The sequence below is a fragment of the Caretta caretta genome, chromosome 22, assembly GCF_965140235.1.
Source record: "Caretta caretta isolate rCarCar2 chromosome 22, rCarCar1.hap1, whole genome shotgun sequence".
Lineage (NCBI taxonomy): Eukaryota > Metazoa > Chordata > Testudines > Cheloniidae > Caretta > Caretta caretta.
The window spans coordinates 19,937,980-19,955,343 of NC_134227.1; the positions used below are offsets into that span (position 1 = coordinate 19,937,980).

The 17,364-nt window shown below is 44.7% G+C and overlaps 1 protein-coding gene across 4 annotated transcripts in view; it reads right to left on the reverse strand.

Annotated features, from left to right (window-relative positions):
* Positions 1 to 17,364, reverse strand: part of DRD2 (dopamine receptor D2) — a 67,521-nt gene that overhangs the window by 22,811 nt on the left and 27,346 nt on the right. Inside the window, exon 2 of one of the 4 annotated variants that reach the window (XM_075122197.1) lies at positions 8,624 to 8,760. The exons of the other annotated variants lie outside the window; for them this stretch is intronic. The gene's annotated coding sequence lies outside the window, so the exon portion shown is untranslated. The remainder of the gene's footprint in view (positions 1 to 8,623; positions 8,761 to 17,364) is intronic. 4 annotated transcript variants of the gene reach the window in all.

Genomic DNA, 17,364 nt, shown 5'->3' on the forward strand with positions numbered 1-17,364 from the left:
GTTACTAATGTCCTATGATACTTTTTAAAAGTAGGTGTAAAATCCCCAGTGTGCTGAAATTCTAATTTTATTACTCCATTCTGCTTCCCTAAATTCCCCCTGCAGTTTCACCCGGATACGGGAGTCTCGGTCACATTTATGTCCTAAAATGTTGGGTCGTACTTCTGTTTGCCAGCTCGTTGTTATTAAGTGTGGAATCTAGTGTGAAATGTGTGACAAGAAAATGTCTATCATTTAGATTTGGGGAGCTTGGAATTGGCAATACAAGAGGGATTCGTCGGTCCCCTTAATTACATATTCCGCCGTTGGCAGGGTCCTACACCAAGAGCTCCAGAACTTGCCTTCCCATCTATGCACCAGGACCAGTTAGGTAATGTGTATTCATGGAGTCAGGGGACCCCCTACTGGAATCTCATAGTCATCATCGTACAGTCTGGAAGATAAGATGGTTATCTGTTGTGATACCTTTTTGACCTAACCTCCCAGGCTTGAACAGTTAGCCATGCTGCATTCTCATCACCTTCGCAACCCTGCCCCTTGACACTGGACTTATCAAAGAAGGCAAGCTCCAGACTTGGCTTTAGTTTAAAATCTTGACCTACTTTAACTTCCATGTGACCCAGAGTCCAACTCTTATGGTGTAAAATACCGCTTGCCTGTGACCTGCCCTTCCCAAAGCCAGGGTTCATAGTAATCCTTCCCTGCTAGGGACAGTTTGGTATATCCCTGCACATTCATAACCACCTGATAATGCTGATGAGGGAATCTTACAGACACATAAATGGCAGAAAGAACCCGCAGTGTATGCAGCTTCCTTTACCGCTTGGCCCTAATTTTCAGAGATGCTGAGCTCTCTACAATTACTCCCTGTATCTAGAAGAAAAGGAGTACTTGTGGCACCTTAGAGACTAACCAATTTAGTTCTTTGAGATCCTGAGAGTTTTCTTCAGCGGCTGGCCCCTGCTCAGACTGCATCATTTCAGAACCAACAGGAGGAGATAAGCAAGTCGGTCAGTCTGAGGGTGAAGCAGAAGATCTTCACACCCCAGATAAAAGCACAGGTATTGGGTGGTCTTTGACAAGCTCCTTATTTCCAGAGGAGAGTCTATAATCCACCAAATATCACTCTCAAAGGGATCAAAAGGAGCCTCGATTAGCTCCGAGTCCAACGCTGTTAGTGAAGCCCCTGGATGCTGGGTTCCCAACTGCTGTTTTCAGATTAACATCCCGCTGCCAGAGGCATTTTCTTCCAGCTGGAGCCCTTGTGAGCACTTCGTGGAGTGCAGAAATCTGCGAAAAGGCTTTTATGGGAACAAGGTACCTTACAAAGGGCAGCATAGCCCTGGGTTGCACAGCAACTGATTGCTCCAGACACAGCCCCTCACGTCCCATTTTCCACTAAAAACGAGGGGCTTACTACAATGATTGTGCTGCTGAATCATCAGCGGAAAGTGATGCTCTCATCTTAGCAATATTGTCCAGGCTAGGGATTGTTCAGACTATCCAGGGAAGAGCCAAGAGCTTTCCAGTATAAGGGTTTTTTAAGCTGTTTTATTGTTGTTTATTATTTATATTACAGGAGGGGTTAGAGGTGCCCAGCCAGTTTGGGACATTGCAAGGAAAATTCTGCACCAGTTTCATTACTATTAACCTTCCCATGCTTGTGAACTTGAAATACCGGGCCTGATCCATGAGTGTGTTGCTCTGATTTTATTCTGGTGTAAGCATTTAAATCAGTGGAGGCTCATTGGTGTAAGCCAGGAGTAAAGCAGAGGTGAGCCAGGAAATTGTTGTTAAAATGTATCCCTAATAAATGCGCTGAAACCTGACATTTGCCAGTCATCCGTTTTCTTTTAAGAGTTGGCAAAGTCGGTTGTTGTGTTTTTAATTTTTTTCTGAAGAAAACAAACGTTTTAGGACAGTTTTTACAGTACAAAATGAATGACAGCAGTGGAGTAACTGCAGGCAACCATATAATGGCAAAGCAGCATGCACGGCTAAGTGTTACAAGAAGGAGCAGTTATTCATGAGTATTCCGACCAGTGTTGGGTGTCTGTGAAGAACTTTGTGTATCCTGAAAACAGCAAGAATTTGAGCGCGGCTGATTATCAGGCCAAACGTGTGTACTGGATGGAGACAGCATTCATTGTTATTAACAATTCTCTGAATGGAATATTTCAGTCATCCAATCAGAAAGCAGAAACACTACCATGTGACCTAGGTCAGCAACTACATCATATGAGTAACAAATAGCAAACAGTGGGTGTGACAGATGTGAGTCCTGGGAAGTGTAAAGGAGTTCAGAAATCGATATTGGGATGTGAAAGACAGGCACGGACTTTTGTGACCATAAATATCAAGTAGGGGAATCCCTGAGGTGTGGTTAATGCAAATTCCTCACTTTGGGTTATGCAAAAACCTAGCCTTCTGACACTACACCCTGAACAGCAGCCCTTTGACTGGTGATTGACTGTTCCTGGAGACTGGAGATCAAAGACCTGAGCTGTCTGGTTGGGGTTCTTGTTCCTGGTCTAAAAAGGTGACATGGACTTGTAACCAAGTGGGCAAAGCTTTTATATGGGAACTTTCATTGTTTTTATATGTTTGCTTTGTGAGGGCTGGTTGGTAACTGGTGTACACTTTTCTAGACGCAGGAGACAAGTTAACCACAGGTGCTGGACCCTAGACAGACCTGCTGGGGAAACCACAGTGAGATGCAGTGGTACTGTAAGCCTCAACTCCCAATCTGAAGGGAGAGAGATGCGGGTCTCTGCCTGAGAGAGGCTCAGAGCTGGAAACCTTAGGAGGGTGTCAAAGGTGTGTGTGTGTGTGTGTGTGTGTGTGTCAAAGGTGCGGTTAAGCCTGAAACTGTGACGGTGGGAATGAAAAGTTTGTAAACAATATCCTTGAAAAAATCAGTCAGCCTTTCTCCTTAGGCTCATATACTTTGTCTGTTGTTGTGGTAGACAGAATTATTCATAGAAAATATTTAGTCAATACTTACCAATCATGGTACATTTTAAAAAACACTCTTATTCCTACACATACAATTTATAAACTAAAAAAGGGGCTGAATTCTTAATGAATTTTAATTCTACCAAATAGTTTCATCACCACTAGTTGTCATTATTGATAGACAAGTCATTGATGATTTAGAGGTTTGGTTCAGATGCTTTTCCAAACTTATCTGAACTGCTAGAGAATAAAAATCAATTTGGAAATACCATGAGAAGAGCCTTTCTTGTTGTATTGCAATATCTGCCTTTGTGGGCAAACTACAAAATACAGAGAAGTATGAAAATTAACATACAAATATGAATGTCTTTTTGGAAAATTTTGTGTGTGGGGGGGTGAAGGATAGGGACACTATGTAACTAATCAGTCCATTGTGCCATAATCTTGTTATGTGACTCATGCTACATCGTATCAACAATCTCTCATTACAGCCTTTGTCTTGAAGATGATTTATGAGACCTAGAATGTGCATTGCCCGGTGTATGAAATATACACTGCCAGATATTCCTCTGTCCTGCTTGGTTATCCGGTGCTTTGTAGTAGAAAGTAGAAAGAACCAGGGCATCAGACTGCATGCAGCATGTGCAGCCGAAGCAAGGCAGTGCGCATAATTCATAATTACAATCATGAAATTTCAGCTACCACATTCTTGGGACAAAACTCCCAGGGTAGTAAGGAATGACTGTATTCTCAGAGTGTCTGTGAAAAAGGAGGGAATAGCATGAGCTTAACACATATTGAATACAGTCATTAGCTGCTTGGTTAATACTGAATACTCCAAGAACTTCCTAGTGGAATAACCCTGTGGTGCCGCTGAAAGTACCGGATACGTATAGGCAAAATGTACCTGCTCTTCTGCTTGATTTGCCAGGCGTCCGGGTAGAAAGCATGTGCTGTGCTGCTGAATGGTCCTATATGGCCAGGTAGAAGATGGACTTGTGGTCAAGATGCTGGACTGGAACTCAAGAGGTCTGAGTCCTGTTCCTAATTCTGTCACAGACTACCTCTATGACCTTGATCAAGTCACTTAATCACCCTGTGCCTCAGTTCCTGTAAAATGGGGGTGATTAATAGTTCCTATCTCCAGCCCATTGTCTTTTCCATGTAGATTGTAAGCTTGTTGAGGCAGAGGTTGCCTCTTGCTGTGTGTATGTACAATACCTAGAACAACGGAGCCTGTTTCTCAGTTGGGGCCTCTAAGTGCTGCCATAACATCAGCAGAACACACTTGCTGCCGAATTCCAAGTAAAATGCACCTGATTTGCTGCGGAATGTACCTAAGTTAACATTCTGCTGATTTCCATAGAGTTTAAATGGATATAGCAGGACACCAGGTACCACTGGGGAACAAGCAGGTAAAGGGTTAAGCTCTAATTACTTCATCCCATGCATCTTTTAGCACATTCATTGCCCTCTGTGGCTGCAGACACGCACAGAAAGTTAAAAGACTTCCTTCTGAGCGACAAGCAGAGAATCTCAACGGGCAAAGGAGTTCAGATCAGGATCCCAAGTTCTCTATGCTTTTCCACAGTCTATTGGAATGGAGCGTGACCTGTTTGGCCTAGAAGTCAGGATTGGAAGTTTGCTAGTCTCAGAACACGTTGGTTCCTTTGGGGCAGAATGTTCTGCCAAAATAAACTTTCCTGTGGCATTTAATGAAAAGAAACAAAAGAAACAAACATGAACTTAGCAGAACTTTTCCAAGGTTTGAGTCTGGGTTCAAGCTTTGGGGAAAGTGGAGGGTCATTTCCTGTTATACCCAAATGGACTCCCCAGCCCAGTTTTTAACATGAACTCCTTGAGAGCAGGCATTGTGGAGGAAGAATTGCTCCAAAACATTTCTGTTTTGATACACAGCAGGAGCAACCACACTGATTCAGACCAAGGCCCATCTAGCCCAATTTCTTGCCTCCTACAGTGGCCGGCATCAGCTGCTTCAGAGGAAGATATAAGAAGCCCTGAACTAATGGGATAACCAGTCCCCAGAGAAAGTTTCCTCCTGACCCCTTTTAGTTAGCGGTTGGCTCATGCTCTATAACAGGCGAGTTCATAGTCTCTCCAAAACAATCTTTATTTTTACAGCTCTGGATGTTCTTGCTGTGCATAGAAATCACCAACCCTCTTTCATACCCTGCTAAACTCTTGCCTTCCGTGATATGTGAAACAGGAGCTAGAAACTTGAGAAAGGTTCCCAGCATAAATTGATTTTCATGGCCAAGGTCTTCAGTGTTGTTTCTCTTCTCTATCAATCTAGAGCAACATTGCTAGCAGAAAAGGACAGCCAGACTTCTGGTCTAGTTTCATTCACGCCCTGTACCTTCAGAGACAGATGTTGAGAAATTAGGTATTCAGCAAAGACATGCTTTGTCATTCATCCGATGAATGGACAGGCGCAGCTTCCAAATCACACCTAAGAAATACTGTCCTAACCCCACAGAAAGCCCAGCTGAGCTGCCTATAAGTGGCTTTCATCTAGCAGAGCAAGGGTTGCTGGAATGGGAGGCTGTGTCGGTGTCCAGTGATTTGTCAATAACTCAAAGGCCGTAAATTCTGCTTTACAAACGGAATAATTGTGCCAGGGTTAGAACTAGTCAAATGTACAAAGATTCTTTCTCTTAAGAGTAGCAGCGGGAACTCCAGTCTAGTGCTACAGAAAATTGGCCAGATACTGAGCTGGAGTAACTCGGCAGAGTTTCATTGAAGCCAGTGAGCTACACTGGTTTACACCAGTTGAGGATCTTTTCCAGTGCCGTCTTGTCGTGACATAAGTGGCATATGAGGGAATCAGTTTGTCTAATTAAAGCCTAAACCAACCAATCAAAAGCCAAAAATGCCTCGCCAGGCTTCTTCTGTCTCCAATGTTTTATTTTCCTTTCAGCTCCTTTACATAGTTCATGTGTAAACACTGAATTTGCATTTCAAAAGGTAAGCAGGTAGGACTAGAGATGTGCTTCCAAATGTGGAGGAGCTCAAAACATGACAAATTTGTTGTTGTTCTACCTGTAATGTCTGTGGAGGTACGCTGGTTGGGCAGCATGTAGTATCCATGGATGTCCTGCATAAACCTCCCACAAATGTCCCATTTCTAAAAGATGTGAGATCACTTTCTGTCAGGGCCTTCGCAAAAGTTATTGACTAGGGAAGAAGGATATTTTTCAACACATCACCTGTATCCCCAGTACCAACAGGGTGAGGGCATTTAGGATTAGTAGCCTTGGCCAGACTGGAAAACATGTCAATTGACTGGTTTGTAAAATCTGCACCCATCACAATCAGTGAGCACAGGTAAGATGATGTAAAGCAGGTATGACGGCTGCCATCTTGGCTGGTGCCAGAGATTGAATGGAGGACTTCCTGTGCTCAAAGCAGGAGTCTCTACAGGCTCTCTGGCTGAGAGCTGTACCAGTGGGTGACACCAGCATGAAACAAGAAATGACAAAGCTGACAGTAGGCAGCTCAGAAAAGTATTTGCTCCCTCTTCATGCTGGTGGATGTGAAGGCTGAGACCTCTCATCTTGCCCGTCGTTGGGTGCTGAACTTATTGAGGCTATCTTAATGTGTACAGAAAAATCCCCCTCCTCCCTTTTATCTCATACAATGCCTCTGTAACTCCACTGGGGGCTCCTGGAGACAGGACAGTGAAGCTCAGGTCCCTGGAACCACAACTCGGAGTTATGGTCCCGTTGTTGAGGTACACTTAGGATACTTTCCTGGACTGTAATGCATGATTTAAATAAATCTTCTACCCCCCGCCTCCATCTCTTCCCACCACCCCTCTTCCTTTTCCAGCTCAGGTCCTCTCTTTTGTCTCTTCTTTTCACCCCCTCCCCTTTTATTCAGCGATGGTTTCTGTGTATGCGCCAAACCCTTCTTCCAAGTGGCCTCCCATATTATAATGCTTTCCTTGAACTCTTGGGGTCTCCCCCCTTGCCCCCCGTTCCATAAGGGATTCATATGTGGGATTTGTTTTCCTGCCAAACTGTATCTAAGCCCCATTTTTGTCTCCTTCCCCCTCTCACAGGTTTATTAGTAGTAGTAATAATCTTGTACATTATGGTTGTGTCCAGAGGCCCCAGGCAGGATCAACGGCCCATTGCGCTGGGTGTTGTATTGGACTCAGAAAGCTGACATTCTCAAAGATGCCTGGGTATTGTTTGTACTCATAGCAAACATACCATCCAGCTGTTGAGATCCTGAGGCAGTGCCACGACAACACGGCCATGTTGTGTCGCAGAAACACGTTGCAAAGAGATGGTGTCATGTTATATTTCCTCCCCTGCCTGAATTACATGCAGGGCTCTTATGCAGCGTGTAAGACAGGCTTGTAGGACAAGGGACAGACCTGGAGAATCAGGTGGAACCAATCCTGAAGGTTGGCACCAAATTTGTAGCTCCTCATTGCCTAGAAAGACAATGAAGCTCCAGGAAGACTAAAAAGAAAGAAAGAAGAGAATAACACCCAAATCTCAATCCTTTGAATTACCCAATCAGTGTATTTTGACACAAATAATGTTAATCTATGCAGTGCCTGTCAATGTGTCTGATAGAAATGACTCAGGGCCTCAGACTGAGAATTCAGGAAACTAAATTAGATATAACTTAATGCATAAACCCAACCCCCCCCCCCCCCACAGTAACTTTGAAGTCTCCCTTTCCAGTGCAGTTTGTTCTAAAAGAATGTGTTCTTGTTTTGCCTGGTGACTGGAGACCTGAATGCCTAGCGGTTAAGTGCGAAAAACACATGTATCATTTAAATGAAAATATCAAAACCAAAACCTGGGAGACTGCTTTGTTGTTTCTCTTAGTCGTGCGAGCAAACAGAGAGCCTAGAGAACAGTGAGAGCTCTTTTGTAGATACATCTCTCTTGCAAAAGGAGTTCTCCAGTTTTACCTTTCAGAAACACGTGTGAAAATGTAAGCTGGAATCAGAGCAACCTAGAAGTTTCCTGGAGGGATGAGGAACTCATGCTGCATATGGTGACGGATCTAGGTTGGAGAATGTCAGGGGACTTTCAAAGAGCAGCAAGCAAACTAGTCTGGTTAAAAGAAGAACTGGCCTGTACTGCTGCTGCCCAGAATTGCAGGTAATCTCATCATAAACCTTTCTTGAAGTCTAGAAAGTTTAGCATGTGACTTCTTAATTTTCATGAAACTCTGAACTTCCTAATGTTAGCACCATGATGGAGGTCACAGATACTTTAAGCATAACCCATATCAAATCTGATCAAAGCCTGCAAATCTTGGGAATCTCATGAGAGAGCCTTTCACAGACTAATTTCCACCCTAAAGATGTTTGGATAACTGTGAATAAGACTCAGACCTCAAGAGGGAGGCTAATCTTGTGGTTAAATGACTGGCATAGGTGTCAGGAGGTCCAGGTTCAATTTCTGGTTCCAGACTGTTGTCCTGTGGATTTATGAGGTATAAGTCACTTAATTTCTCTGTGCTCGAGTTTCCCATCTGTAAAAACTGTGATAATGGTATTTCCTTTCTCTCTCCCTTGTTCTGTCTGCTCTATTTGCACTGTAAACTCTTTGAGTGGGGAGTGTTTCTCTTACTGTGTGTGTGCACAGCTTGGACAAATGGGAGCTTGGGCAAATCACTTCACCTCTCTCTGCTTCTGTTTCCTCTGAATGTCTTGTTTATTTAGAGTGTAAGGTCTTGAAGGTAGGGTCTGTCTCATAGTTCCTCTTTGTTCAGCCTTTGTCACAATGGGGTCCTGATGTTGGCTGGGGTCTCTCAGTACTAATGTAATAAAATAATAATAATTAATAATAAATAACACTTGTCTTAACCAGACCTTTGCCTCTCACCCATCCCAAGTAACAATTTTGTACTAAGGACCGAGACATTATGATTATAAAAATTCTTCCTAGGAATGGAAAACCCGAATCTTCCATCTCAAGTGCCAATGCAATTTGGGACAGCTCTTTGATTCACAGAAATGGTAAAAAGAGCACATCAGATCATTAAAGAAAACTCATTATTCGGATTTTCATGAGTAGAAGTGCTAAGTTCAGTGGCCTGGTTTGTGCAGTCACATTATTCACTCTGAGTATTCAGACAAATGCTAGGTGTTCATGGAAATGTTCCTGCGGGCTTGTCTATGCACGGAAGATATTCTGGAATAAGGCAGGATGTGAAGCTATTCTGGACTATAACTATATATGTCCATATTCTGGAATAACCCATCGTCAGAAAATTATTTGTCTATACTCTTCAGCAACTACTTGGGAATGACAAATGCATTTAAAGAAATTCAGGATTGGTATATGCATCAGTCAACAAAAGGGGCACATTGGTAATGAATACTGCAGAGTAATAATAGTATCCCTGAATTAACTGGAATTACTCACATGCTTTAAAGGTATGCAAATGCTTGTGGGTCTTTGATTTTATGGTAATGTATGTTATAGCAAACACTGAAATGGATGGCTAATTGTTCAACTAGCTGTAATCCTAAATGCCTGGTGTAAAAAGGGTTAATTAAAGCAAAGAAGCTGATTCTGAATCTGCGTTTCAGCATGGAAGTCTACTTCAGAGACTAGTCACTGTATTACCGCTGATTCAGGCCTGCATCACCTCTAATATTCCATATCTATGAACTCTCCACACACAGTTCAGAGCAGATGTGCCATGACCTGCTTTGCTTTTGTGCTTCATCGGCTGCTTGGGGCTTTGGTTTAGATTTTTCAGTAGGAAAATAAGTAAATAAACAATAATAATAATTTTAAAATAACCCTGAAATGGCTTGTGCTAATAATGACAGTTGACAAGGACAGTTTAGATTATCAGGGTCAGGGCTGAACTGTACATGACTCTGAGATCCTGCCTGAGTCAGGCTGCAGTGGGCAGGGAAAAGTAATGGGGCCAGGACAGGAGCATCATATCCAACTTCTTCACCTAACCGCAGTAGAGAAATGGGCCATGTTTGGGGCTTCCCTTGAAGCAGGGGCCATTGCATCAACAGGACCACTGTTCCTGGGTCTCCAACTCCATCCATGAGGGATCAAGTCCACATGGAAAAAAAAAACAAAAAACCCTGTGTCCTTCATGCAGAAAGTTCAGTTCTACCCCTGGGTCTTACAGGGTCCTGTTAATTGCAGAATGAATGCCTAGGTTTTCCAAACTTTCCTCTGACACTTGGGAGCAGAGATTCTTCATGCTCCTCCTGGACTTTGCTGGGCACAGGCTCTTGAGGAAGAGAAGATAGTTTGGAGTTTGCACATCCCAGGAGCCCAATGCTGCACATAAATAAAACGTTCTGTGTTTTCTGCAAAACGCTACTCCAAATCAACCCCCATGCTACAGTCCTGCCTTGATCTGTTCTATGGATAGAGAGCTGGGTTCATCCTCCAAGCCTGTATATCTCACCCCTGTATCGTAAGAACATAAGACCAGTCATACAGGGTCAGACCAATGGTCCATCTCGCCCAGTATCCTGTCTTTGGACAGTGGCAGGTGCCAGATGCTTCAGAGGGAATTAACAGAACAGGGTGGTTAGTGAGTGATCCACTCCCTGTTGTCCAGTCCCAGCTTCTGGCAGGCCCAATCGCTGGCATTCAAGCATACATAATGCCGACAGACCCCCGTCATCAGCAGGTGGTATTGAACCATGGAACTTCTGGAGCTTCGTGTGTGAGCCTCTACCGCACGAGCTAAAAGCCAACTGGCGCTTAGCTAAGGCTGTAGAGCAGACTCATTTAACTGTCTCTCCAAGTGGTCTCGGTGCCACTAGATGGGACAGAACGCCCCACCCAGGAGGTGGGTGGGTGACACATACATATATGTGAGGTTTAAAAATCTTGCTAAAAGACACAACCTGTCACACAGGGTCTGATACCAAGAGGCTGCCTTGGGGAGTCCCATCTGGGGTAACACTTTGGGTGTGTCTACAGTGCAATCAGACACCCACAGCTGGCTCATGCCCACTGACCTGGGCTCACAGGGCTTGGGCTGTGGGACTGTCGATTTCTGATGTAGACATTCTGGCTCCAGCTGCAGCCCAGGCTCTGGAAACCTTCCGCCTCACAGCGTCCTGAGCCCAGACATCTATACTGCAATTAAACAGCCCCACAGCCCAAGCCCCGTAAGCCTGAGTCAGCTGGCACGGACCAGCTGTGGGTGTCTGATTGCACTGTAGACATACCCTCTGAGAGCAGAAGCTTGTGTTTGGGGAGTAGCTGCAGTAGGTTTGTATGCTGTCCCTTGGCACTCAGGAGAGATTGATTTTTGCGTGTAGGGCTATTCTCTGGAGGTTGAAAAATGTAGCTGTGCTGATTGAAGATCTCCCGTCGCAGGGCCAGGCCTGGCACAGAGAGAACCTGCGAAGTCTGGCGCCAGCTGGATGTATTTACACCCCAAGGTCCCGTCCCACTGGGATTGCAAGTACAGAGAAGTGAGAAGCTAATGCAGCTGCCATTTGTTTCCTTATCCCCTTTGAATGATTGCTGCAGTGCAAAGCAGCCATTTTTATATGAGCACAGTGATGCTCTGCCACTCTTAACTGAGCGTCCCAAGCCCCAGAGCTCTGGGGAATGGAAAGAAGCCATTCTTACGTGGGTTTCCCCTTACTGATTTCTGCCCTGGCGTCTTTCCTAGAAAGCTGGAAATGCTTCTGCCCCTCTGATTTGCCAGCCCTCAGGTGACTAGCCAGCCTCTGGCCTTCTTTGAATCTAGTTTGTTGCTGTGGACTTCCCCTTTCTCTTTCTTCTCCCTAGGATGACAGGTAACTTCTTCTCTGTTTTCTTCTGTTTAGTTCACTTATTCCCTTCATTTAATAGAAATGCTTGAACTTATCCGGTTCATCATTGCAAACATGAAACCGTCCAGGGCATTTCTTTCCAACCTGGGGCTCTCCCTCTGGCCTGCTGCTCTTCCTCAACTCATTCCAGTTGCGTCTCCTCCCCTGGGCTCCTTTCCATTTATTATTACTATGATACGCATTGCAGTAGTTCCTAAGCCCTCAGTCAGTGATCAGAGCCCCAGTGTGTGGAACACTGGACAAACGAGTCAACTAAAGATAATCCCTGCCCCGAAGAACTCACATCTCACAATCTAGAATGATGACAAATTGTACTAGACAGATACCAGACAGGTTTCAGAGGAACAGCCGTGTTAGTCTGTATTCGCAAAAAGAAAAGGAGTACTTGTGGCACCTTAGAGACTAACCAATTTATTTGAGCATGAGCTTTCGTGAGCTACACGAAAGCTCATGCTCAAATAAATTGGTTAGTCTCTAAGGTGCCACAAGTACTCCTTTTCTTTTTGCAGATACCAGACAAACAGGGTTGGAGGACAATGTCACCGTGAAGAGTGACAGATTTGCAACATTAGTAATCTTGGGGCTAGGTGCTCAGATGGTGTAAATCAGCATAGTTTCTCTGCAGCTGATTTACACCAGCCAAGTTTCTACTCCTCAGTGCACTAGGAGTCTCCTTTGACAGCACCATGGATACAGCTGATTGAGTTTTATCTGTTGCAAGACTTACTTATGTGTCTGCAGTGACAGCAGAGGCACTGAGGAGTTGTTAAAACTCTGCAAACAATCCTAGAAGGAAACAAAATGTTGTGACAGTTGCAATCGAATAGCTAAGTGGTTTCCTCAGCAACCAGTTGCCAACTGTTGTGCAATAATTAAACATCTGCAAACAGATGTGCTGCAAACCTTGCAGCTCTCGCCACCCTCACTACTTCTAGCTTTTACTAAGGCAGGTAATTTTTTTAATAAGGCAAAAACATTCAGCCTGTTCTTTCCTACCTACAACAGCTAAAGGCCGCTGTATTGTTTCCCTCTGAATGGTGGCATGGAAGCAGTGATGGTCAGAAAGCAGAGTTGTGTGCAACACCAGTTTGTTGTGGTGGGGGTGTGTGTGTGTGTGTGTGTGTGTGAAAGAGACAGTGAGATGTTCCTGATGATTTCCTGGGTGTTTGCATATTTGATCTGGGCTAAAATGGGAGGATTTGCTCAATCAGCAAATGCAACATTTCACTCTGGAAATCCTGATAAAATGAAGAATTCTCCCGATTTTTACCCAGGATGAAGTGTTATTGGTTTTGCACCAGTGCTGTCTTGGTCACTATTGCCTGAAGTGGCTGTACTGTACCTAGTTTCAGAGCAGCAGCCGTGTTAGTCTGTATCCACAAAAAGAAAAGGAGGACTTGTGGCACCTTAGAGACTAACCGATTTATTTGAGCATAAGCTTTCGTGAGCTACAGCTCACTTCATCGAATGCATACTGTGTATACATCCGATGAAGTGAGCTGTAGCTCACGAAAGCTTATGCTCAAATCAATTGGTTAGTCTCTAAGGTGCTACAAGTCCTCCTTTTCTTTGTACTGTACCTAGAGTGTTTGCAATGCTGGTAGAGTTCAGTTGCCCTCACAGCCAGCAGGGGGCATGCCTGAGCTCCTCCTTCAGCAAACCGCTGAGAAAAATAACAAAGGAATGCTGTATTGAATTTTAATGTAAGCAATAATAGCTGCCCTGAGCTTATCAGAAGTGATAATGCCAGATGCTCTACAGAAGCAGCAAGCAGAATATCCTGGTTATAAGAATGTGTTTCTGGCTTGCAGCAGAGGCAGGTAAATGCTAGAGTCAGCCCGAGGAGGGATGGCCTTCTTTCCCCATCAGTGTCTAAGTTAAACCTATTTCCTCTGTGAGTGGAAAGGAACGAGGCTCTCATCTTTCAAGAGCAGTCACTGCACATGTGGCATTGGGGCACAACCCAAGGGCATTTGACTCTGTAGTTTGCATAGTTGCAGCTTAATGTGTTGTGAAGCCTGCCTGCTGACTAGGACTTTAACGACCGAGTGAGGGATGAAAAGGGCTCCCCCTCCCAGGCTGCCATCTGGGAGCAGGGCACTTGTTGAACACTTGATTTTGTGCTAACCAGACACATTATGATACTGTTCTGCCCTTGTGCATTGTAGTGAAGTTGGTCACTGAGGTCATGTGGAGCTAGCTCCATCCTGGTTGGCCTTGACCTGGTGTCATCAAGGCAAATGGGCTACTTCAAATATTGCAAAGTACAGGAGAGGGAATATTGTCTCGTCAGTGCAGCAAAGGGGCCGGGAGTTAGAACTCTGGGGGTTTGCTCCCAGCTCTGAGACTGACTCATTGTGTAACACTGGGCAAGGGACTTGACATCCTGTGTCTCACTTTCCCTGTTTGTACAATGGGGGTGACAGTGTTGATCTCTCTCTGTCTCTCAGTGGTACTGCATGGCTGAATCCATTCATTTCCCAGCACTTTCAGATGCTCATGGGACTTTGGGGTGTTTGACACGAGGTCTGTTGGATTTAAAGGCGCAGATCTACAGCTGAACGTTAAGCCGTCACCCCACCAGACATTGGTCGGGCGCAGGATAATCTCACAAATGAAAGGTGAGGGGTTTTTCAAAAGTGATTAGTTATTTTGGGTGCCTCGATGTTTGGGTGCCCAACTTGAGACGTCTTCATGGTGCCTGATTTTCAATGCTCACCACTTCCTATGGGGTCTCAAGCTGGACCCCCCAAATCACGAGTCACTTTTGAAAATCTTGGGTGTATTGGCAAATCCCCTATAGAACAGACCTATAACAAGGTGGCCTGCTCCTTTAAGGGCCAGGGAGCCTGGGGCCAGACAGCTCTGCTGGGGGTGGGGTGGTCAGGTGTTCTCTATAAAGGGCTGAGACAAAAGGGCTACAAGAGGGAGATGAGCTGCTCTAGTAGGAGATTGAAGGGAAGGCTGAAGATGGTCTGGTCAGCACTGAGAGAGGTAAGGGGAAAAGCCAAGGTAGGTAGAGAAGCTGCTTTCATGAGCCTTTGTGGAGGCTTGAGCCTGATACTGAATCCAAACTGGGAAGGTTGAGAGACCCCACCTCACTCAGGGGATTCTGAGACAGTGGCTAGACTAAAGCCAGCCTGGCTAGGCAGTGCTGCAACAAGGCCTCTTTGCTTTCCTTAAGGTAAGACAAAGCCAAATTTGATTTATTAAATAAAGTAAGTGATCAAAATAGCAAAACATTTGCAAATATCAAGCTCACCTGTGAACAATGGGGTATTTTGTATTTCTCTGAGCTTTGTGTGCTTTGCTCATTCAGAGAACAATTTGTATGATAAACCTTGTAAATTTGTTGCGTATGGGTCCTTATTAGCTGATAATTCAAAAGGTGATTGTCTGACAGTCCTATCAATGCAGCTTGATGGCTCTACAAATGTCTTCTTGAAAACTGTCAAAGTGTCACAAATTAATTAAATGTTAGCTTAAGTGACTCAGTGTGAAGAAGAGAAGAATCTGTGCTAAATGCAGTAATATCACTGTTTCTATTCTCTCATTGCCCTTTGATAATGCAAAACTACCTTAAGAGAAGGCAGAAACTTGTGTGACATGCAAAGCTTTTTTTAAAAAAAGCCCTCAACAAAATTCCCTAAATCTGTAAAACAATTCTCTGACAATGACTTGCTGTTTGCAGGCATCCTCTCACTGCAGGCCTTCCGGTGACTTTAATGGGTTTTGGAACAGGCTCGGGGAAGGCCACGCAGCCATTTGAGAATAGAATGTAGTGAGCTGTAGCTCACGAAAGCTCATGCTCAAATAAATTGATTAGTCTCTAAGGTGCCACAAGTCCTCCTTTTCAGTGTAGCCACTGACATTCAGGGCTAGTTTGTCATTTTTGGCACAACCTGAGCAATCCTGATGCCACTGCAGGATACACTAAGAGCGGAGCCCTAGGGAGCGTGACTCAAAGGTACAATTCCCTGCCTGCTTGCTCAACGGGGAGTAACAATTTGCTGCTGGTACGCAGATGTTGCCTGCATGGGCTCAGACACTTTGTCTAGTGTGAATGTGGGTAGAGTCAAAGTTCCACTTGTTCCCTGCCATTTCCAGGGGCAGACAGGACAGTGCCTGCTTTCTACTATAGGCCTGGACCCAAGGTTTACGTATATTGTACAAGGGTATTACTCTCCTTTGCTTGGGCATGTATTTAGCGAGACCTAGTCTAGCCCAGTGGTTCTCAAACTGGGGGTTGTGTCCCTCTTTTAATGGGGTCACCGGGGCTGGCGTTAGAATTGCTGGGCCCGAAGCCAAAGTCTGAGCCCTGCTGCCCAGGGTGGTGGGGCTCAGGCTTTGGCTTCGGGCCTGGGTGGCAAGGCTCAGGTGACTCCCCCTGCCTGCCCAGGGCTGCAGTCCTTGGGTTTTGGGTTCAGCCTCCCCCCAGGGCAGTTGGGTTTGCGTTTTAGCCCTTCTTCCCGGGGTCGTGTAGTAATTTGTGTCCCCAGAAGGGGGTTGCAGTGCAATGAAGCTTGAGAACTGCTGGTTCTAGCCCCATGACTTCCTAAAGAGTTAAAAGATTCTAATTTGCAAATATACTATAGGGTGTAATTTGTGTCTCTCTCCATAAAAATCTACCCCTTCAAAGCAAAAGATATAAAAGTTACCCAAGTGGTGATTTATTTTCATTTCCATTCCTGGCCTGTTATGGAAGTTGGGGAAGAGAACAGATCAGCACTTGATTGCACACTGCCTCCCACGATGTGATGGCCATGGTACCTTGAACTTGACCTTTATTTTAATTTCAGAAAGGAATCATGAGAATGTGCTCTTGACTCCCAAGAAGGGGGGGAGATTTGCATTGTTATTACTTTGCAAAGAGAAAATACTCCTCCGTGTCTCTCAGAAAATCACACTGCTTTACGGTAAAGCACGATTGTTCATAAAATGGCCAGCGATAAGGAAGGGTTTGGCTAATCAGCCAGCCGAGTCACCACCTGTTTCATGTACATGAGGAGTGAGAGGAACCAAACTTGTTTAGTCTCTAAACTATCAATTTATTCTCATCTCACCTGCCTGCAGGTGGGAATTGAGGGCACTTTGATAAATGGGCTGAAAGGTTCTCTTGCTTTTCAGTGTGACTTCTGTAAGTGCCTCTGTGCCCTTTGCAAAAATTGTTTTTACAGCAATAATAATAAAAAGCAGCTCTTTATTTCAGGATTCCCTGGAGCATCATAGTTGGGGATCTGTTTATTTGGCAGCGTAGAGTGACATCCGTCACCCTGGAGCCTGGAGGCTTTACATGCATTAAAACAAAAAAATTGACTAGCTGCTCATTTGCTGAGTACTGGCCATGCTGTGCATGGAATGAGGCAGGGGTCTTGTGGAAAAACCAGTAGGAGATCATGTAACTAAGGACTTGTAACATAATGCACACATGAGGGATAACTTGAGGGTGCATGGGCAACCTTAATACTGGCATTTCCTAACTTCTGAGGGCTTGATTTGTAAACTTAATAATGTTCTTAAAGTAGTTTGTGTCTATATTTCTATAGGTTTCAGAGTAGCAGCCATGTTAGTCTGTATTCGCAAAA